The sequence below is a fragment of the Mustela nivalis genome (genome assembly GCF_964662115.1).
Source record: "Mustela nivalis genome assembly, chromosome: 2".
Classification (NCBI taxonomy): Eukaryota; Metazoa; Chordata; class Mammalia; order Carnivora; family Mustelidae; genus Mustela; species Mustela nivalis.
Window position 1 is genome coordinate 45,395,156 of NC_139021.1, and position 23,765 is coordinate 45,418,920.

Here is a 23,765-nt window from a genome sequence, read left to right on the forward strand (position 1 = left end):
GAGCATAGAGCCCGATGTGGGGCTCGATCCCAGGACCCTGAGATCATGACCTGAGCCGAAGGCAGAGGCTTTAACCCACTGAGCCACCCAAGAGCCCCTCCTTGGTATCAGTTTTAACATGTTTCTTTTATTTCTTATTTTTGAGTCCTCTTTTTTTCTTGATGAGTCCAGCTAAAGATTTATAAATTTTATGTATCTTGAAATACACTGCTCCTGATGTCACTAATTTTTTTTGTCTGTATTTTATTTATTTTTGCTTTGATCTTTATTTTCTCCCTTCTATTAATTTGGGATTCATTTCTTTTGTTTTCTAGTTCCTCGAGACTGGGCATTTCAGCCTGTTACTTTTCTATCGTGGCCCAGGGGAGGTAACCAGCTAAAAATTTCTTTTTGTTACAATCCTGTCATCCATAAGGATAGGCCCCACCGGTTATCTAAGCTCGGCAGTTGAGGCATTCTCTCTTGGGTAGCAGCCACAAAACTCAGGGAGGGAACCAGGTGAGTATAGAAGGTGCTTCCTGGGAAATACTTGTAAGCTGGAGCCAGGCATAGGGTGAGTGTAAAATGACATTCACATGCCTCCATTCTGAAGTATATTTAATAGGCTTCTAAATATGTATTAAATTAGGATATCTTCCCCTCAAACCAATAGTTTACAATAAGCTTCTTTTTTTTTTAAATATTTTATTTATTTATTTGACAGAGAGAGATCACAAGTAGGCAGAGAGACAGGCAGAGAGAGGGAGAAGCAGGCTCCCCACTGAGCAGAGAGCCCGATGCGGGGCTCGATCCCAGGACCCTGAGATCATGACCCAAGCTGAAGGCAGAGGCTTAATGCACTGAGCCACCCAGGCGCCCCAACAATAAGCTTCTTTTACAAAAAGTCTGAGTGCTTTTCAGTCAGCTGCCTCTACTAGGTGACTCCATTTCCATGTGTGTGAGCACTTCAAGAAAATAGTTTCTCAGTTTGCTATCACCTTGTGGGTCTTTTGGATGGAAGCCAGAAGTTGGCTTTCAAGCTAGATGCTTCAGGGACTTGTCTCTCAGAAGCAGTCTTACAAGCTGTGCCAGATGTGGAGTTCAAACCCTTACCTCCTAGGGAACAGCAGGGTTTTGAATCTGCTCCCAACTATGTGTTGTGGTGCTGGTGGTGGGGTTTGTGGTGAGATTGTCTTAAGCCTCTCCTTTGATTTGGGTTTTTTCTTCCTTTATTCCATATGTAAAAGTCACTCAGCTAGTGAGGATTTTATCAGAGGAGATTGTTGCATATGTAGCTATAGATTCTGCGTATCTCTTGGAGGAGGTGAGTTTGAGATTCTCCTAGCTGCCATCTTGAACTGGAACAGTATTTTTTTTTTCTTTCAGCTCTTACTGTTCTCTAATCTACTATATCTTATTTATCTTTATTTTTGTTTTCCACCTTCAGATCTACAACTGTGGTGATTGTCTGTTTAATCAGCTTTTTTCTCTCTAGCACATACACCAGTACTTGAAGTATATGTGCTCGATGAATTTGTCATAAACAGGTGATTAAATAAATAAAGCATAGAAACCTCTTTTGTATTGAAGTGATCTGTAAAGGACAAATATTAGAAAATGATTAGACAAGAAGTACTTTGTGTTCTTTTTCATTGAATCCACTATCTTTTTACTTTATTATTTTGTATCTTTTATAGTCATAAACCTTAGTTGCTAAGGGCAGGCTCTGCCAGCAAGAGCATTCACAGGAGATGACTCTGTAGAACACAAATTCTGGCGCCACCACTTACCTATAATTTTTGTCCAGTTACTATCTTATTTAAATATTCATTTTAAACTATGAAATAAAGAAAATAAAGTAGCACCTACTTTAATTAAATATTGTGAAGATTTAGTAAGATAATCTCTAAGATAATTAAAATGAAGTAGCGAATAACTGGGAACTGCTGCTACTTTTACTATTAACATTATTATCTGACAGGCTAAAACCTGGATATAGCCTTTTCTAGTAATGGAGTTCTAGAGGATAGAGAAATATATGCCATCTGCTTCAGTAAATTAAGAAATTTATTAGAAGATAATTTGCATGACTAGTATTAAATAGATAGTATTAAATAGAAAAGTATCACTTGGAGCATTCACTATAAAAATTAAGAATTTTGCACAAAACTAGAGCAAATAATTTCTAGGGCACAAGAATAAGTCATCCACTTTCCTTCAGATTCAGTTTTTCAAAATAACCTTCCTTGGCATGTCTGGAAGCTTTCTGTGAGGCTTTCAGCCCTAAAATTTCTCTTCCAGGATTATTACACCATTTCCCTATCATCTTCAGCAGTCCAATGCATGGTAGAGTTGGTAAGAAGTAAGAAATCTTTTTTGGTTCTAAAAAGCTTAGACCTCATAGTTAAAACTTGAACACTGTTGAAACTAAGCATGGTCAATTTAAATGAATTCTAATTTAAAAAAAAAATATCAGCTTTCTTTTTCTTTCTTTCTTTCTCTTTCTTTCTTTCTTTCTTTCTCTTTTCTTCTTCTTCTTCTTTTTTTTTTTTTTTTCACATAGACTGCTTGTTTATTAGCACTGGTGTTGCAACATAATGGTTTCCAGTGAAGATGCTGAGCTGCATGGAGGTGGTAGAGCACTGTGAGGCTCAAATGGGTGAGTGGTGGGCTCTTCTATTTCTTCCACTTGCTCTTGTTGTAGTCCCACTTGGCTGAGAAGCCCTGAATAGGGCTGACCTTCATGACGAGCATCCTGTTGATCTCTTTGGCCACCCAGTCCTTCTTAAAGGTGTGTGGAAAGGAGCCATACACACAGTGCTTCTCCTAAATCAGAATGAGAGCAGCAAAGCCGATGAAGAACATGGCGATGCCCACAACCATCTTCCACTCATTTGTGCTCCTGTTCATTTCAGCAAAGCTCTTATTGAACTTCGTGCCATTAGAGTTCAACTTTTTCATCAAAGGGGAGGCTGTTCCAGGGAGCCTTCTTCTCTTTCAAGCCCTTCCAGCTGTCAGAGAGGTTTTTAATGTGGAGCACATTGGGTGGGGGATGGTCACACCAGTTGATGTAACTCAGGACAGCATAGTCTTCACTCTTCATGTTGCTTCTATGTGCTCCTACACACACTGGGGTGGAAATTGCTCACTTGTTTAGATTAAACACTCTGGTAGCCAACGTTCTGCTGCTGCCACCCTCTGCTTCCTGCCACTACGGCCCTCTGTAAATGTCTGTTTGCTTCTTGTGACTCTAATATGTCTGAGCAGTGAGAGGGTGGCAATTTTCTCGATTTTCTATCATTGCTCTATTCCACTCCCAGGGAAGGCTGAATGTGAAATAGTATCACAGTATCAATCCCATTTCTACATGTTCCACTTCCTTGGATAGTTCAGGGATTGTAGAGATGGAGAAGAAGTTCAAGGTCCTGGATGGCCCCTTCAAGAAGCAGGCAGTTTTTCAGTATTGAGAGGTCTTATGGAATGAAACCCAGAGATACCTCTTACCCTGCTTATCAGAGAAAACCATGTGCAAACACAAGGCAAGGGTGTGGAAATGTAGGAGAGGAGAAGCACCCCAGAAAGTGCTTCCATATCCAGATAGATAGAATCCATCTCAGAACTGAGGGTAATGTGCCTGGAAAATATATCACAAAATAAATTTTAATTTAGGAATCACAGTATACAAATGGAAGAATATAACCCAAAGGTGAAACTGAAGTGTACCAGAGCACATGGAAGTACTGAGAAACCAGAGAAGATTTTATTAGGCCCCTTATATTATCACACTCCATCTTCAGTATCTGCTGTCCATGTCCTAGTGGATCTTAATGACCTTATACTTAAGGTGTGTTATTTCAGTTATCATTTTCTCTTCCTTCAGCCTTTGAGAAGTAAGATTATATAAAGCTATTTTTATAGCTCTAGTTCATATAATTTTAGAATAATTCTATTCAAAACAATTTATTGAGGGCCTACTGTATGCATTGTTCTAGAGTGGAATTAGATATAGGCCATTGCCTTCTAGTAGTATAAACTATAATGAGGGAGTTGTGTCAAAAATAAAGATAAGAGGATAGACTGCAACAAATGCTATAAAATTTGAAAAAAAATATAACTTATAAAAAAAGAGAGGAGCTAAAGAAACATGTGAATACTGACAACTCAGGAGCCTCTATGGTGACTTACAACATGGTTATTTATGTTATAAAATGGGGGTGGTGATTGTTCTGTACACATTGGGTGGTTGTGAGCACTCCATGAGATGATGTCCAAGTGTTGTGTCTGGACCAGAGGGAACAGTCAATCAATATTGGCATTTATTTTTTTTTTTTACACAATTCTTATTTGAGAAGGCGTTGAAGGGTAGAACTTCCTTGGTTTTAAGAAAGACCTATTTTAGGGTTTTCCCTGTCTGTCCTTCAGTAACCCTTTGTATATGATTTCATTACAGCACTTCACATTTTGGTCACTGTTCCTCTCTACTGGTTGAATGTGTTATTCTGAAGGAGCGAGATCATGCTCTATTCACTTTCCATGTCTAGAGTTTAGCACAGAGCTCGGTACACAATAAGATTTGAATAAATGTTAAATGAAAGTTACTTAGCTCCTGTAATTATGTTCTGTTTTCATATAGAGTGAGCCACAGTGGCATAGCTTGCAATATGTCTCCAAATCTTATTGGCAGAGTTGTCTTGCTGTCATCTGTGGCAGTGTTTCAGAGATTCAGATGTGTTTTCACACTTCATTTCACCCTGTGAACAATCCATCCTTTATTAGCTCACCATAAAGAAATAACTTTGGAATGCAGCTGTTCTCCATCAGTCTCCCATAGCCTACTCACTGAAGCTAAATCTCCGTGAATGTTGTCCTTCCTTCAAAGGCAGGCAAATCTCTGGAGCTTGGTTAGTGGCAGGGATAGAGGATAAGCAGCAATGCCAGAGATGGGAAATGTAAAGCAGGAGAATCCATTTCTGATCCTGGGGAGATACTCGAAAGCCTCAAGATTCTTGGCTTAAACAAGAAAGCGAGGCAATGTCCTCATGCTCTTGCCACACTTAATCTTTCCTAAATGAGTGTACTTTGCTTGGAACTAATCTGTAAAATTGAAGAGGGTGGAGATGCTCTTCTTTCCAGATTGTTTTAATAAAATAACACACACATATATATAAATGCTCTGTGCGGAGGGGAGGCAATAGACAATGAAATGTAGTATTAGTAATAATCAACGAACTTACATAGTGGCTTGCGTCTGTTCCTAAGGAAGTATTGTTACTTACTAATTGCTAGTTTTTCAGTTTTGCATTTTTGAGGTCCCCAAGGTTGTTCCTGCCTGTCTGTGAGGCATTGTTTGTGAGGTTTTGCAGGGCAGAGCAGTTGGTTCACTGGAGGTTGCTGCCCTGGTCACTGAGGTCTGGCCCTTCTGTATACTGTCCTATGTGCTATGGATCACTTGCCTCTCAGGAGACCAGCTGCTCATTGCTGGCTGAGCTCTCTGTGTGTCACACCGGACAGTAGTGTGTTATGGGACTGGAGCATTGGCTCCCTCTGTTTTGCCTTCTGCTTTTGGTAGAGGTTTCTTAAGGGAGAAGTTTGTGCCCTACGTTATTGTATAGTTTCGTGAAACAGAAGAAACCAAAGTTCTGAAGACTGATTTAGGTAAAAAGGATCTTCCTGACTCTGAATCCCATATCCCCCTTTTTGTTTATGAGACAAGCTATTTATATAGATTCTTCTCCACTTAAGGTGCATAATTATGCCCAAGAATCCCTTACAGCCTATGTCTCCCCTTCTCTACCCTTTAAAAAAATTATAAATGAACAGATCTTAAACCTCCAATGATGAGCTTTAGAGAGTTAAAGCTGTACTCTGGAACATCTAAAACAATTTTAAGTGTTTCCAGTTTTTTAATACTAGTTTCTAGTATTAAAAAGTGATGTTTCATATAATGATATATATACCAAGGGATGAGAGGAAAGGCAATTAAAGAAACATGTTTATTGAACATATTGGCCAAGTCTGCACTTTCAAGACTCTTCAATGATGTTTGACTAACTTTGTGCCTGTACACAAGGTCAAGCAATGGTTTTTTAAAGTTAGCCATTTTTATTAGTGGATGCCAAGAGTGGGCCATGTGACAGAACTTGGCAAAGTTAATGATAAAGCTCATATCATATTTGTGTGTTCCTGCTGAACCAAAAACTTAATATGGTCTTTATATTGAGAATACTACATGTTTTACTTTGATGTATAGGTACTGATCTTGTCTACTTGCCTTGACTAAAAAAAATGAGAAGATTTCATTTCCTTCTTCTGGTCCCCCAGATACTATAGTACATTCTATATAGTGTTTTGCTTACTAGAGCTTGACCTGGCTAATAAAGTGTCCTAGGAAAATAGAAAAACACCTATTGACACTTTACTATTGATGGTATCCTGAATATATTGCATTTTTCTTAAAAGCTCTAAACGTATAGATCATATTCTTATTGAGAATGAAAAATGTTTTCTTAGGACTATGTCATCCTATCCAGAATGTTTAGAGGACATTAGTATTCCAGACTCGTGTGTGTTGCTATGTACAACAGCTGCACCTGGCAAATTTGTTGTTTTGGTGACATTGGCCATTTTGATGAGCCTGCAGAAAGGAAAAAAAAAAAAAATCACGCCAAATAGGGTACAAGCTCTTATACAAAATGTACTTCAGAATTATCAGTTTGACTTTGCAGTGTTTGCTTTCAGAGGAAAACAACAGCAATCAGAAAGAAAGAAAAAAAATGATGAGGTAAATAGACTGAAAAAAGTGTTCTAATGACACATGTCAATCCACTGTCAAAACTATTAATACAACAGTAAATGGAGAATTCAAGGTAAAGTTTGAGTCTACAGGACTCACATACTACTCTCCAGTCTGAAATCTGTTGGGCTCTGATTAGGCCTTTGAAACAAGTCATTTCTGTAGATAATTCCTTCTGAGCTGCTAATTAGCTGTCCATATTGGGTAGTGACAGTGGCTTTCATAGTAAAGTTGTTTCAGCATTGAAAGACTGTCACAGTTGAATGTGGCTTGTTGTAAACACTAAAATAACTCCAAATGAATATAACTTGCACATTCCAGTCACAATCGTTTCCAAAACTGTAAAGCTAAACCCTGAATGGAAGTTATGATGACTTTTCTAAAGTGTTCTGGAGAAAAATATACATCCTTTCTTAAAAGCAGCCTTTGATATTAGAGAAACACTTTATGGGATAAAGGACATCTTTCCACATTTGAAAAGTACTTTTAAATATCATTAAAGTATATAGATAGCTGGCCACTTAACAAAATTTTTCTACTTCAATTTATGAGTGTTGATAGAGTAAAAGCAAATGGTTTAAGGATGCTTCAATATTTGTACATTCAACTTCAGAAGCTTTCAGGGAGGATAATATACCTTCATGCATTTAAATTATGCATTATATCATACAAACTGGGAACGTTCTGAAGAGATAGTAAGTGAAATTCCAGCTTCAGGTCTTAGATAATGAGGTCATTGAATAGAGAAGAGAAATTGAACAAATTATCCTGAGAGTTGAAGTGATGTGAATTTTATTTTTTTTTGCATGTGATTCACTTGAATTTCAACACTTTTCAACCTGAACAGAAAGAAAGTACCTGTCAGGAGACTTTGAAATGCTTGCCTACTAATGGTAGAGATAAGATAGAACCAAACCCATAAGTCTAAGACTACTTCCTATATATAGTGAACTTAGTAAATATGGTTAACCAGCCAATAATAGTATTTTTTCCTTGAATATCATAGGTGCTATTGGCCATATTCATTTATAAGCGTTATAAGTGGTATTTTATTTATTTATTTATTTATTTATTTATTTATTTATTTATTTTAAGATTTTATTTATTTATCAGAGAGAGAGGGGGAGAGAGCAAGCACAGGCAGACAGAATGGCAGGCAGAGGCAGAGGGAAAGCAGGCTCCCTGCCGAGCAAGGAGCCCGATGTGGGACTAGATCCCAGGACATTGGGATCATGACCTGAGCCGAAGGCAGCTGCTTAACCAACTGAGCCACCCAGGGGTCCCTATAAGTGGCATTTTAGTTGGGCAGTACTGCATCACTGTTGAACAATACAACTTAAATTATTTGGAAAGCATACTACAAAAGGCTAAGCACTGTGTTTGGCAAATATGTAGGAATTGTGGAAACATCAATGCCAAGCAAGTGTAAGTCCATTCCTAGAGAAATTTGCAATCTTTCTTTCTTTCTTTTCTTTTTTTTTTTTTAAAGGTTTTTATTTATTTGAGAGAGAAAATGAGAAAGGGGAAGAGAAAGAGAGAGCATGAGGTGGGGGCAGGGGGACAGAGGGAGAAGCAGACTCCCTGCTAAGAAGGGAGTCCGATCCTGGGACTCGATCCTGGGACTCTAAGGTCATGACCTGGACCATACTCAACCAACTGATCCACCCAGATGCCCTGGGAAATGTGCAGTCTTTAACATAAGATCTATAGCACATTGCAAAGGAGACTAAACAATGGAGTGCGTATGCAGTCCAGACGAAGGGGGATGCCTCTTAATTATTCAGAATATATTATCTACCATCTTAGTTTGCAAGGTTAACTTCTAGGAGCAGCTTCCATTTCTTTTAATATAATGTTGAGGAAAATTTGAACATGGAAGGAAAACAATGTGCTCCCCTTCATAACTCTTATCTATAATATCTGAAGATTTATAATACTGAAGATTTTTTTTTAAATATAATTTTTTATTTCTTATAAACATATATTTTTATCCCCAGGGGTACAGGTCTGTGAATCACCAGGTTTACACACTTCACAGCACTCACCAAAACACATACCCTCCCCAATTTTAACCAAATTACCACATCAGCTTCCCATTTTATTTACCAGTGTAATCAGGTAAACTGCTTATTTGCTGAAAGCACTACTTCATAAGTTACCTCAATAAGCACGAGCTATACAGTAGTTTTGCATCATTCTTAAACATAGTTAACAAAATCACTTTAATATAGTTCTGATCTCTAATTATAGATCTCTAATTTTTCCCTAATTCTCAAATTTTATTATTCATTCCATTTATATGCTTTTGACATTTAATATAACAAGTTTGGACACCCATTTTTTTTTCTTTTTCTGAATTTTGGTGGCTTCTTGCCAGCTACTGCAGCTCTGTCAGAACTGGGCTGAATTCCTGGCAGGTGGTGATCATAAGCTGACTTAGAATTTTTCCTGAAATGCTTGGGTTGTTAGAATGTGAGCCAAATGGACATCACCTACCACTGCGTGGTGTGCATCCAAGTTCTCCATTTGATCTTACTTTGATATGAATAGTTACAGAGAAACATGGACAAAAAGGCTCTCCTGAGAAATAGGCACACACAGCCGGTTCAAACTGATACAATACTAACAACTGAGGTTTAATTTCAGGATGGCAATATCATCCCTAGTTTAATTGTCTTGATATGCTTTAATAAAGCCTGAGCTGTTTTCCCATGATGTATATTAGGGCTAGTCTTAATTAAGTCACTAAGCATTACTGGTTGTGTCAGCACAAAATGTCTATCTGGTCAAAGATTTATATTTTATCATCACTGTCTACATGGTTATGAACAAGATTTTCTTCTTAGGATGTCTTTGCAGATTTTACATTACGTTTTTTTTATTATTAATTTTTTATTTTTTATAAACATATATTTTTATCCCCAGGGGTACAGGTCTGTGAATCACCAGGTTTACACACTTCACAGCACTCACCAAAGCACATACCCTCCCCAATGTCCATAATCCCACCCCCTTCTCCCAAACCCCCTCCCCCCAGCAACCCTCAGTTTGTTTTGTGAGATTAAGAGTCACTTATGGTTTGTCTCCCTCCCAATCCCATCTTGTTTCATTGATTCTTCTCCTACCCACTTAAGCCCCCAAGTTGCATCACCACTTCCTCATATCAGGGAGATCATATGATAGTTGTCTTTTTCTGCTTGACTTATTTCGCTAAGCATGATACGCTCTGGTTCCATCCATGTTGTCGCAAATGGCAAGATTTCATTTCTTTTGATGGCTGCATAGTTTTTATTTTAAAACATTACTTTTAAATTTAATTTTAAAAGCTTAAACTGTTAAGGGCCAGACTAAGCTCAGGTCTCTGGTGGGGAAAAATTAATGATTTTCCTTTGAGTATCATATCTTAAAGTATTATCTTTTCCAATTCAAACTTAAATGCTCAATGCCTTGAAAATGAAAAGAATAAAAACTATGTCAGCAAGAGCACAAGAAGAGACTTGCCCATTTTAGGCAGAAAGAGGGATATACCAGATGGAAATCTACACAAATAAATGAAGAGGTCAGAAATAGTAAAAATGAGATAAAAGTTCATTTTTTCCCATTTCAATGGCTTAACAAGCTATTTGATCTTCTAAAAAATAGGTAAAATTTTAAAAAATGCTTAAAATAAACAAATAAGACGAGTAGATAGAAATGGAAGTAAGATAATAAAGGTTTATACTGTAAGTCTACTTAAAAGTATGCCATTATATGTTCATAGTAAATATTATATACCTTAGCTCTACCACTAAATGGTTAAAAAAAAAGGTATAACTAATAAGCCCATCTTGGGTGTTAAGTGGATCTTTAAATACTCAATTCAAAATGAGAATAAAGAACAAGGGGGAAAAAAGAAATAATAATCAGAAAATAAGACAGTAGTAGTTTTAAATCTATATGGGTAATTAAATGTAAGTGATTGAAAACACCCGTTTGAAAGGCAGAAGATGTCAGCCTCAATTTTTTTTTTTAATTTTAATTTTTTATTTTTTATAAACATATATTTTTATCCCCAGGGGTACAGGTCTGTGAATCACCAGGTTTACACATTTCACAGCACTCACCAAATCACATACCCTCCCCAATGTCCATAATCCCACCCCCTTCTCCCAAACCCCCTCCCCCCAGCAACCCTCAGTTTGTTTTGTGAGATTAAGAGTCACTTATGGTTTGTCTCCCTCCCAATCCCATCTTCTTTCATTTATTCTTCTTCTACCCACTTAAACCTCCATGTTGCATCACCACTTCCTCATATCAGGGGGATCATATGATAGTTGTCTTTCTCTGCTTGACTTATTTCGCTAAGCATGATACGCTCTAGTTCCATCCATGTTGTAGCAAATGGCAAGATTTGATTTCTTTTGATGGCTGCATAGTATTCCATTGTGTATATATACCACATCTTCTTGATCCATTCATCTGTTGATGGACATCTAGGTTCTTTCCATAGTTTGGCTATTGTGGACATTGCTGCTATAAACATTCGGGTGCATGTGCCCCTTTGGATCACTACATTTGTATCTTTAGGGTAAATACCCAATAGTGCAATTGCTGGGTCATAGGGAAGTTCTATTTTCAACATTCTGAGGAACCTCCATGCTGTTTTCCAGAGTGGCTGCACCAGCTTGCATTCCCACCAACAGTGTAGGAGGGTTCCCCTTTCTCCGCATCCTCGCCAGCATCTGTCATTTCCTGACTTGTTGATTTTAGCCATTCTGACTGGTGTGAGGTGATATCTCATTGTGGTTTTGATTTGTATTTCCCTGATGCTGAGTGATATGGAGCACTTTTTCATGTGTCTGTTGGCCATCTGGATGTCTTCTTTGCAGAAATGTCTGTTCATGTCCTCTGCCCATTTCTTGATTGGATTATTTGTTCTTTGGGTGTTGAGTTTGCTAAGTTCTTTATAGATTCTGGACACTAGTCCTTTATCAGATATGTCGTTTGCAAATATCTTCTCCCATTCTGTCAGTTGTCTTTTGATTTTGTTAACTGTTTCCTTTGCTGTGCAAAAGCTTTTAATCTTGATAAAATCCCAATAGTTCATTTTTTCCCTTGCTTCCCTTGCCTTTTGCATTGTTTCTAGGAAGATGTTGCTGCGGCAGAGGTCGAAGAGGTTGCTGCCCGTGTTCTCCTCAAGGATTTTGATGGATTCCTTTCGTACATTGAGGTCCTTCACAGCCTCTTCAATAAATGGTGCTGGGAAAATTGGACAGCCACATGCAGAAAAATGAAATTGGACCATTTCCTTACACCACACACAAGAATAGCCTCAATTGGATTAAAAACAGTACCCAAGTAGGTGCTCTCTATGGTAAATTCATGTAAATATTAAGACACAAACAACAAGATTGGGGAAAATATGCCATAAACATTAATCCAAAGGCTGGAGTGACTATATTATCACATAAAATAAATATCAGGGTCAGGAATATTAAAGATGGACATTACATAATGATAAAACAGTCAATATTTGAGAAGAAACAATCTTAAATGTGCATACACCTAACAATAATTCCAAGTTCTTAAAAAAGTGATAGAAATGAAAATAAACAAACCACACTTATAGCTAGAGACTCTGTAATTGAACAAAGTAAGAATGTAGAGAACTTGAGCACTATCAAACACGTTCAGAGCAGTCCACACAACTATAAAAATGAACATACTCTTCTAGTGAAAATGCAGTGTTTATCAAGATAAACCACATTCTGAGCCATAATACAATTCTAGACATACTTAAAATAATTAAAAAATATAAACGAAGTATTTTCACTGAACAAAAGAGAAGCTAAAAATTTAATAACAAAGTTATCTGGGAAACCTCTAAATATTTGGAAAATAAGTAATTACCACATGGATGAAAAAACAAATCTCAAGGAAGTACTTTGAATTTCAAAAATGAAAACTGCATATCAAAACTTGTTGAGCTAAAATTGTGCTTGGAAAGAAATTTGTAGCATTATATGTTTTATTAGAAAAGATATGATCTCAAAACAATCTCAATTTTTTCAAACCAGAAAAAGCAAATTACCAAAGTGTGCCAAGGAAAGAAATTAAAAAATCCTTAGGATTGGGGTGCCTGGGTGGCTCAGTGGGTTAAGTCTCTGCCTTCAGCTTGGGTCATGATCTCAGGGTCCTGGGATCAAGCCCCACATCAGGCTCTCTGCTCAGTGGGATGCCTGCTTCCTCCTCTCTCTCTCTGCCTACTTGTGATCTCTCTCTCTGTAAAAACAAAACAAAACAAACAAAAAACCCCATAGGATTAGTTATTAAGGAAATTGAAAAGGGAGAAATAGAAAGGTAGCGAACTCAAAATCTGGTTATTTGAAAAGTTTAATCCAAATTATAAACTTCTAGTTAGATCAAGAAAAGCAGGCACACATTGCCAGTATCAGCAATGAAAGAGGGGACATCAATACATATCTTCCATACACTTTAAAATATTGAGCTCTATTTATGACTTAAGCTTCTTTCATGTCCTGACTTAAATTTCATCTCTGTGAGGTCTTCTCTAACAGTCTTGGTAGTTTCCTAGCACTATGGGTAGCTATCACTCTACCTTATTTCTTTTCTCCAATTCTTATAACTGTGCTCATTTGTACGCATGTATATAATGATATATATCCTAGAATCTAGCATAGATTTGTACCTCAGGAAGCACAAATAAATTGAATGAAGAAATGCATGATTAAAATTGATTGAAACAATCCAGTGATCCATAGAAATATTAATGCATCAGAATAACAATGGAATGCAAGCAAGTATTACTTATTTTTTTAATTAATTTTTTTTATTTTTTATAACCATATATTTTTATCCCCAGGGGTACAGGTGTGTGAATCACCAGGTTTACACACTTCACAGCACTCACCAAAGCACATACCCTCCCCAATGTCCATAATCCCACCCCCTTCTCCCAAATCCCCTCCCCCCAGCAACCTTCAGTTTGTTTTGTGAGATTAAGAGTCACTTATGTATGGTTTGTCTCCCTCCCAATCCCATCTTAATACGAATTTGAAAGCTGATGTTTTTTTCCTCAAGAACGTTCCTTTCTAACTAACTCTCTCACCAAAACATATAGCTATATTTTCTCTGACCTAAATCTAATGTTTTAATTTTCCTTAAAGTTGTTGAGGTCTGAGAGAGATGCTTTTCTGGCAAATCTCCATTAGAATAAATTGAAATTAGGCTTTGAGAATTCTGAGCATCAAATACGGTCAAAGCTATTTGCCAGCTGGGGAGAATTCTTCTTTTCCTCCAATGCAATAAGTGCATTGGATTCTTTTAGATATAACTTTAGCCACCATTTCATTAAGTTCCTCTTCAGCAGTTCCTGGTAAATTGTCCTGAAAATGAGCAAACATTTCAATAATGCAGTCTGGGAAATTTAGTACGTAATTTTTAGCATATTTTATTGCAATAATAAGGTCTTGACAATTTTGCTTTTGCTTAGCCATTATACTCTTTGTTGGTTTTAATTGAACACTGACAAGCTTGATTGCAGATCAGGGCAGTAAGTCCCAGAAGCAATGGACTGAGTGATTTGGAAAATTGTCCCACTGGAAATGAAGAAATATCACAAAGAAGCCATTGTAGAAACCAATTAAAATCACATAAAAGTAAATTCTAAATGTATTAAACAAATTTCTTTGAAATATAGCATAAACATAAAATGTGTACAAATCATACGTGTGGTACTCAAATTTTACCTAGTACATCTACATGTAGTAACCAGCTGATTCAGGAAATAAATCACCTCTAATACCCTGGAAACCTCTTTTGTGACCTCTTTTTTTCTTCATTCCCACCTAAATGTAGCTACTATTCATACTTAAAGCAGAAAAAAATACTTTTGTCTATTTTTCAGCTTTTTATAAAAAGAAACCTTTAATAGGTAACTTCTATGGGCTTTTTTCACTCAACATGATGTTGTTGTGCATAATAGCGATTTATTCATTTTCATTGCTGTGTAGTATTTAATTAGAGGCATATACTATTTTTTTTAATTTTTTATTTTTTATAAACATATTTTTATCCCCAGGGGTACAGGTCTGTGAATCACCAGGTTTACACACTTCACAGCACTCACCAAAGCACATACCCTCCCAAATGTCCATAATCCCACCCTCTTCTCCCAAACCCCCTCCCCCCAGCAACCCTCAGTTTGTTTTGTGGGATTAAGAGTCACTTATGGTTTGTCTCCCTCCCAATCCCATCTTGTTTCATTGATTCTTCTCCTACCCCCTTAAGCCTCCATGTTGCATCACCACTTCCTCATATCAGGGAGATCATATGATAGTTGTCTTTCTCCGCTTGACATATTTCGCTAAGCATGATTCGCTCTAGTTCCATCCATGTTGTCGCAAATGGCAAGATTTCATTTCTTTTGATGGCTGCATAGTATTCCATTGTGTATATATACCACATCTTCTTGATCCATTCATCTGTTGATGGACATCTAGGTTCTTTCCATAGTTTGGCTATTGTGGACATTGCTGCTATAAACATTCGGGTGCATGTGCCCCTTTGGATCACTACATTTGTATGAGGCATATACTATTGATTTAGTCATTTTACAATTAATGGGTATATGAGTTGTTTCTAGTTTAGGGAAAATATATTGGTACAGCCTTTTCATACATAACTGTGGCAGCTCAATCCTTTAGGAGTAGAATTGTTTTATAAGTTAGATGTTCATTCATTTTATGAAATTTTCCCACAAAAGTTCCAAAATTATATATTTTACATTTCATATGTATGTATGTGTATATGTGTGTGTGTATGTATATATATATATATATATATATTTTTTTTTTTTTTTTTTTTTTTTTCCAAGCAGAGCATGTGAGAGTTCTTGTTGCTTCACAGCCTTGCTAAGACTTATTATTTTTCATAGTTCTTATTTTACCTTTGGGGTATATGAATGGTTAGTTTTACCTCATTGTGGCTTAAATTTTGTACTGATAATTTTTACAGCTCCTTTGAGAGCAAGTATTTTAGTCTTTTACCCATATTTAAAATAGGATTGCCTATATTTTTATTTATTGTAGGAGTAGTTTTTAAGTTCTGGATCTATATAGTCCAGTTTGGTAGACTCCACATGTGGCCACCAAGCAATTGAAATATGGCTGGTCAGAATTGAGATGTCTCACATTATATTTCTATTAGTCAATGCTGTTCTTGAAAAAATTGTCAAGTACATGTTTTACAATATTTTCTCCTACTTGTGTGGTTTTCATTTTCACTCCTAATGGTTTCTTTTGCTTGACAAAAATCTACAATTTTACAGAAGCCCATTGTTTTGCTCTTTTCCTTTATGATTATTGCTTTTTGTGTTCAAACAATTATCTATAAAATATTTTACTATATAATCTTCTAGAAGTTTTCTTTTTTTAATTTTCCCATTTATGTCCATAAATCCACCTGGAGTGACTTCTCTTTTTTAAGTAATTCAAAACCAATTTTTTTTTAATAATTTTTTTTAAAAGATAACTAAAGATCCACACGCAGTTATAAGAAATAAGATTCTATGTATTTTTAAACCTTTTTTTTTTTTTTGCAAAACTATAATACAGTATCACAAACAAGATATAGAACATTTCCAACACTACAGGGATCTCTAATTTCCCTTTTATAGACATACCCTTCCCTCTTACCTCCACCTACATTCCCCTAACTCTTGGCAACCACTAATCAATTCTTTATTCCTATAACTAGTCATTTAAAGAATGTCATATAAATGGAATCATACAGTATGTGAACTTTGAGATTGGCTTTTCTCACTCAGCAAAATTCTCTAAAGATTGATCCAGGTTGTTGCCTGGATACATATACATATATATGTATGTATATATTAAACGTTTTATTTATTTATTTGACAGAGAAAAAGGGTCCTCACCAAATGGGAAGCCCAAGAGAGGGCTTGATCTTAGGACCCGGGGGTCATGACCTAAGCCAAAGACAGATGCTTAATGATTGAGCTATCAGTGTACCTGTGTCTGTTTTTATAAAGGTTTTTGTGTGAACCTGATTTCATTTCCAACAAAGATGTATTTCAACTTTGTTGTATTTCAAAGTTGTAAATACAAAGTTGTATTTCATTTACAACTACCAAATTGTGTGGTAGTTGCAGGTTAGCTTTTAAAGAAGTAGCCAAAGTATTTTCCAAAGTAGCCATTCCACCAGTAATGTATGGGTGATATAGTGTGTCCACTATAAATGTCATCACTAACATTTAGTATTACTATTTTTTATGTGAGCCATTTCGGTAGGTGTTTAGCAATATCTCATTGTGATTTTAATTTGTAATTTTTTAAAATTTGTAATTAATAATGATGTTGAACGTCTTTTCATGTGCTTCTTTGAAATCTGTATATCCTCTGGTTAAAAACAACTGCAGTGTCATTGCCCATTTTTAAATTTTTTCTTATTGAGTTTTGAGAGCTATTTATATGTTCTATGTATTAGGGTTTTCTAGAAGAATAGACCACTATAATATATATATACACATACACACATATAAGCATCTAGATGTATATTTTAAGGAATTAGCTCACATGATTATAGAAGCTAAGTCCTAAAATCTGCAAGGTGAGTTGGAATGTTGGAGACCAGGAAAGCCAATGGTGTAATTCCAGTAATTACATTTCCAAGTCTAACGGGCTCCAGACTAGGAAAACCAAATATTTAGTTTTACTTTAAGTTCCAAAGCACCAAAAAAAAAAAAAAAAAAAAAAAAAAAGGCACAATGTCCCAGTTTGATGATAGACAGGCAGGAGAAATTCTCTTACGTTAGGAAGGGTCAGGATTTTACTTCTATTCAGGACTTTAACTGATTGGATGAGACACCCACAGTAGAGACCAAAATCTGCTTTACTCAGTCTACTAATTTAAATGCTAATTTCATCCAAAAACATTCTCATAGAAATACCAAGAATAATGTTTGGCCAAGTATCTGGGCATACCATAGCCCGAATAATTTGACATATAAAATTAACATCATATTTGCCCTTTGTCAGATAAATGGTTTGCAAATACTATCTCTCAGTATGCAGCTTACATTTTCATTCTCTCGAGTTTTGGTTATACTCTAAATTTGAGACATATACCTAATCAGTGTTTCCTCTTATGATCATGCTTTTGGTGTCAAGTCTGGTTGTGTGAGTTTCTTCTGTATTTTGGATATTAACTCCTTACCGAATGTGGTTTGCAAATGTATCTCTCTCATTGCACTGGTCACCTTTTCATTGATCATTTCTTCTATTGTGCAGAAGTTTTTAGTTTGATGTAGTCTCACTTGCTTTTTATTCTGTTGCTTTTGGTGCCATATACATAAAATCATTGCTAATATTAATGTCAAGTTTCTAATCAGGCAACAAAAATAAATGTATTCAAATAGGCAAAGAAGAAGTCAAACTCTTTCTCTTTGCAGATTACATGATACTTTATGTGGAAAACCCAAATGCCTCCACCCCCAAATTACTAGAACTCATACAGCAATTCAGTAACGTAGTAGGATACAAAATCAATGCACAGAAATCAGTTGTTTTCTTATACACTAACAATGAAACTGTAGAAAGGGAAATTAGAGAATTGATTTTATTTACAATAGCACCAAAAACCATAAGATGCCTTGGAATAAGCCTAACTAAAGAAGTAAAGGATCTATACTTGAGGAACTACAGAACACTCATGAAAGAAATTGAAGGAGACACAAAAAGATGGAAAAACATTCCATGCTAATGGATCAGAAGAATAAAGATTGTTAAAATGTCTATGCTGGCTAGAGCAATCTATACTTTCAAAGCCATCCTGATCAAAATACCATCAGCATTTTTTAAAATGCTGGAAAAAACAATCCTAAAATTTGTATGGAACCAGAAAAGACCCCAAATCACCAAGGAAATGTTGAAAAAGACAAAGAAAACTGGGGGCATCACATTGCCTGATTTCAAGCTTTATTACAAAGCTGTGATCACCAAGGCAGCATGGTACTGGCACAAAAACATACACATAGACCAATGGAACAGAGTAGAAAGCTCAGATATGGACCCTCAATTCTATGGTTAAATAATCTTCAACAAAGCAGGAAAAAATATCCTGTGGAAAGAAAACAGTGTCTTCAATAAGTGGTGCTGGAAAAATTGGACAGCTATGTACAGAAGAATGAAACTTGACTATTTTCTTATACCACATACAAAGATAAACTGAACATTGATAAAAGACCTTAATGTGAGACAGGAATCCATCAAAATCCTAAGGGAGAACATATGCAGTAACCTCTTCTACATCAGCCAGAGCAACTTCTTTTGAGACCCATCTCCAAATGCAAGGGAAACAAAAGCGAAACAACTTTTGGACTTCATTAAGATCAAAAACTTCTGCACAGCAAAGGAGACAATCAACAAAACAAAAACGGAACCCACAGAATGGAAAAAGATATTCACAAATTACACTACAGAGAAAGGGCTGATATCCAGGATCTATAAAGAACTTCTCAAACACAATACCCAAAACACCAGATAATCAAGTCAAAAAATGGGAAGAAGACATGAATAGCCACTTCTCCAGTGAAGACAAAAATGGCTAGCAGACATATGAATAAATGTTCATCATAATTAACCATCAGGGACATTCAAATCAAAACCACATTGAGATGCCACCTTACACTAGTTAGAATGGCAAAAAATTAATAAGGCGAAAACAACAAATGTGGGAGAGGACATGGAGAAAGGGGAACCCTCTCACACTGTTGGTAGGAATACAAGTTGGTGCAGCCACTTTGGAAAACAATGTGAAGATTCCTCAAAAAATTAAAACTAGAGCTCCCCCATGACCTGGCAATTGCACTAATGGGTATTTACCCCAAAGATACAGATGTAGTGAAAAGTAGGGCCATATGTACCCCAATGTTCATAGCAGCTACATCCACAATAGCCAAACTATGGAAAGAGCCAAGATGCCCTTCAACAACAAATGGATAAACAACATGTGAGTCCATATATACAATGGAATATTATTCAGCCATCAGAGAAGATGAATACCCAACTTTCATATCAACATTGATGGGACTGGAGGAGATTATGCTGAGTGAAATAAGTCAAGCAGAGAAAATCAATTATATGGTTTATCTTACTTATGGAACATAAAGAATAAGATGAAGGATAGGAGAAAGAAAGGAAAATGAATGCGGGTGGGGAATTGGAAGTGGAGATGAACCATGAGAAACTCTGGACTCCGAGAAACAAACTGAGGGTTTTAGAAGGGCGAGGGGTGGGGGGGGTGGGCCTGGTGGTGGATATTAAGGAGGGTATGTATTGCATGGAGCACTGGGTATTATATGTAAACAATCAATCTTGGAACACTACATCAAAAACTAATGATGTATTGTATGGTGACTAACATACACAATAAAAAAATAAATAAATAAAATTTTAAAAGTTTGATTTTCCTAGGGACTTTATAGTTTGAGATCTGTTAAATCTTTAATAATCCATTTTGAGTTAATTTTTGTGAATGGTTTAAAACAGGTGTCCAGTATCATTCTTTGGCATGTAAAAATCCAGTTTTCTCAATAGTCTTTATTGAAGAGATGGTCTTCATTGAGTATTTTTACTCCCTTGTCAACTAATAGTTGAAAAAATATGCAGGTATTTATTTCTGTGCTCTCAGTTCTGTTCCATTTGTCTAGATGTCTGTTTTTATATCAGTACCATACTGTTTAGATTACCATAGTTTTGTAATATAGTTTGAAATCAGGAATTGTATGCCTCCAGCTTTGTTCTTTCTCAATTATTTTGGCTTTTTTGGCTATTTGGATATTTTGTGATTTATGGTGAGTATTAGGATTTTTGAAAAATATTTCTGTGAAAAATTGGCCTTGGAAACTTCATAAGCATTGTGTAGCATCTACGACAGCTTTTGGTAATATGTACATTTAAATACTAAGCCATCTTCCAGTATATGAACGTGGATATCATTCCATTTATTTGTGTTGTCTTCAAATTCTTTCATCATTGTCTTCTAGTTTTCAGTGTATGGGGGTTTCTCTTTCTTGGTTAAATTTATTCATAACTTTTTGTTTGTTTGTTTGTTTTGGTTCTTGATACTGTTATATACCAGATTTCTTTCTTGATTTTCTTTCCAGATAATTACTGTTTAGAAACACAATTGATATTTGTATATTGATTTTTGATTTTTGTATCCTACAACTTTACAGAGTGAGTTAACCAGTTCCAAAAATTTTTGGTGGAGTCCTTGTGATTTTCTCTGTGTGTGTTTCTGTATGTGTATTTATATATATATAAATGATCATACTATCCACAATACCTTTCCAATTTGGATCCTTTTTAATTATTTTTCTTGTCTAGTTCTGGCTAGGATTTCTAGCACTAGGTTTAATAGGAGTAGTGAGAGTGAGCACTCTTGTCTGATTCCTGATTTTTGAGGAAAAGCTTTTAGCTTTTCACCATTGAGGCTGAAGTTAGCTGTTGACTTAAGATTATTATGGGCCTTGGGGCGCCTGGGTTGCTCAGTGGGTTAATGCCTCTGCCTTCAGCTCAGGTCATGATCCCAGGGTCCTGGGATCGAGCCCCGCATCGGGCTCTCTGTTCAGCAGGGAGCCTGCTTCCCTTCTTCTCTCTGTCTGCCTCTCTGCCTACTTGTGATCTCTGTCTGTCAAATAAATAAATAAATAAAAATCTTAAAAAAAAAAAAAGATTATTATGGGCCTTTATCATGTTGAGTTACAGTCCCTCTCCACCTTATTAGTTGAGTTTTTATCACAAATGTTAGTTGAATTTTATCAAATGCCTTTTCTGTATCCATGGAAATAATCATATGATTTTTATTTTTCATTCTATTATATGATTTCACAATAATTGATTTGCATGTGTTAATAATCCTTTTATCATAAGGATAGATTCTACTTGATAATGGTGTATGATTCTCTTGGATGGATCTCTTGGTGCTCATCAGTGATGCTCTTGAATTTGATTTGCTATATTTTGTAGAAAATTTTTATTTCTATTTTAATCAGGAATATTGATCTATAGTTCTCTTGTAATATTTTTAACTGGCTTTGGTATAAGGGAAATGCTGGCCTTATAAAATGAGATTGGGAGTATTCCCTCCCTTCAAAAATTTTTTTTTGAGATTTTAAGAAGAATTTGCATTAATTCTTTAAACAAGTTTGGCAGAATTTACCAGTGACTGCATCTGATCCTGGACATTTTTGTTAGGATTTTTTTTTTAAATACTAATTCCGTCTTTCTACTGGTATGCTCAGATTTCAATTTTTTCATGATTCAGACCTGGTTATATGTATATAGGAATTTATTTATTTCTTTTAGGTAGTTCAGTTTGTTGGAATATTATTCAGAGTACTCTCATGATTCTTTGTGTTTTTGTAGTATTAATTACAAAGTCTCCTCTTTTGCTTAAAATTTTATTTATTTGTGTTCTCTTCTTGGTTAGTCTAGCTAAATGTTTGCCAATTTATCTTTTCAAAGGACAGAATATTTTTAAAATCTTTTATTTTTGTATTTATTTCATTTATTTCTCATCTTTTATTTTCCTTTTGCTAAATGTGTGTTTAGTTTGTTTTTCTAGATCTTTAAGATATAAAATTAGATTGTATATTTTAGATCCTTTTCTTGATGTATGTATTTGTTGGTATAAACTTCTCTTAGACTGCCTTATTGTATCCCATAATTTTTGATATGTTATGTTTCCAATTTTTCTCCCTATATATACGTTTTTATTTTCCTTTTGATTACCTCTTTGATCCATCAGTTGTTTGAGAGAGTGTTGTTTAATTTTCATATATTTGTGTACTTTCTTGGTGTTCCCATGTTTCTGATTTCTAGTATGCCATTCTGAGAAACAATACTTCCTATTTCTATGTTCTTTAATTGGTTAAGTATTGTGGACTAACCTAGGGTCTATCCTATTAAACATTTCATGTGCACTTGAGAAGAGTGTGTATTCTGCTGTTGCTGGATATAATGTCCTCTATAGGTCTGTTAGGGTCCTTTTGTCTATAGTGTGTTCAAATTCTCTGTTCCCTTATTGATTCTTTGCCTGAATGTTCTATTCATTGTTGAGAGTGTGATATTATAGTCCCAACTATTAATGTGTTCATGTTTATTTCACACTTTATTTCTGTTAGTATATGCTTTAATATTTTTAGGTACTCTGATGTTGGACGCAGAAATATTTATTTTTATTTAATTTTTTTAAAGACTTTTTATTTATTTATCAGAGAGAGAGAGACAGCACAGGCAGACAGAATGGCAGGCAGAGGCAGAGGGAGAAGCAGGCTCCCTGCCGAGCAAGGAGCTCGATGTGGGACTCTAGCCCAGGATGCTGGGATCACGACCTGAGCCGAAGGCAGCTAGCTGCTTAACCAACTGAGCCACCCAGGCGTCCCTGCAGAAATATTTATAATTGTTATATCTTTTTGATCAATTGATGCTTTTATTGTTATATAATGACTTTGTATAATTATATTATTTCTATAATTTTATATATAATTTCTATATAATTTCCATAATTTTTATATAATGGAATTTCCATAATTTTGTATAATTTCTATATAATATAATTTCTATAAGTTTTATATGATTGTATAATGCTTGAGTAAAGGCTAAACTTAATAGCTGGGCAGCATTGCTGACTTGGTTCCCTTTCTAAGAGTGGCTATAAGATGCTCTGTGTTTGCTCATTTTCTCTGGCTAGGTTTCCTGGTCAGGTAAAACTAAAGGCTATACTCAGAAGTCGGGGTGGGAGGGCCCTGGGAGGCTCAGTGGTTAAAGCCTCTGCCTTTGGTTCAGGTCATGATCCCAGGGTCCTGGAATCGAGCCTCACATCGGGCTCTCTGCTCAGCAGGCAGCCTGGCTTCTCCTCCTCTCTCACTCTGCCTGCCTCTCTGCCTACTTGTGATCTGTTTGTCAAA

At 35.8% G+C, this 23,765-nt stretch overlaps 1 pseudogene across 1 annotated transcript in view; it reads right to left on the bottom strand.

Annotated features, from left to right (window-relative positions):
• Positions 1-2,655: 2,655 nt before the first annotated feature.
• The window catches only part of LOC309858709 (cytochrome c oxidase subunit 4 isoform 1, mitochondrial pseudogene), a 72,906-nt pseudogene continuing 51,796 nt past the window's right edge, over positions 2,656-23,765 (bottom strand). The window contains exon 2 of the transcript in view: positions 2,656-3,190. The product of the transcript in view is annotated as a cytochrome c oxidase subunit 4 isoform 1, mitochondrial pseudogene (transcript). The remainder of the gene's footprint in view (positions 3,191-23,765) is intronic.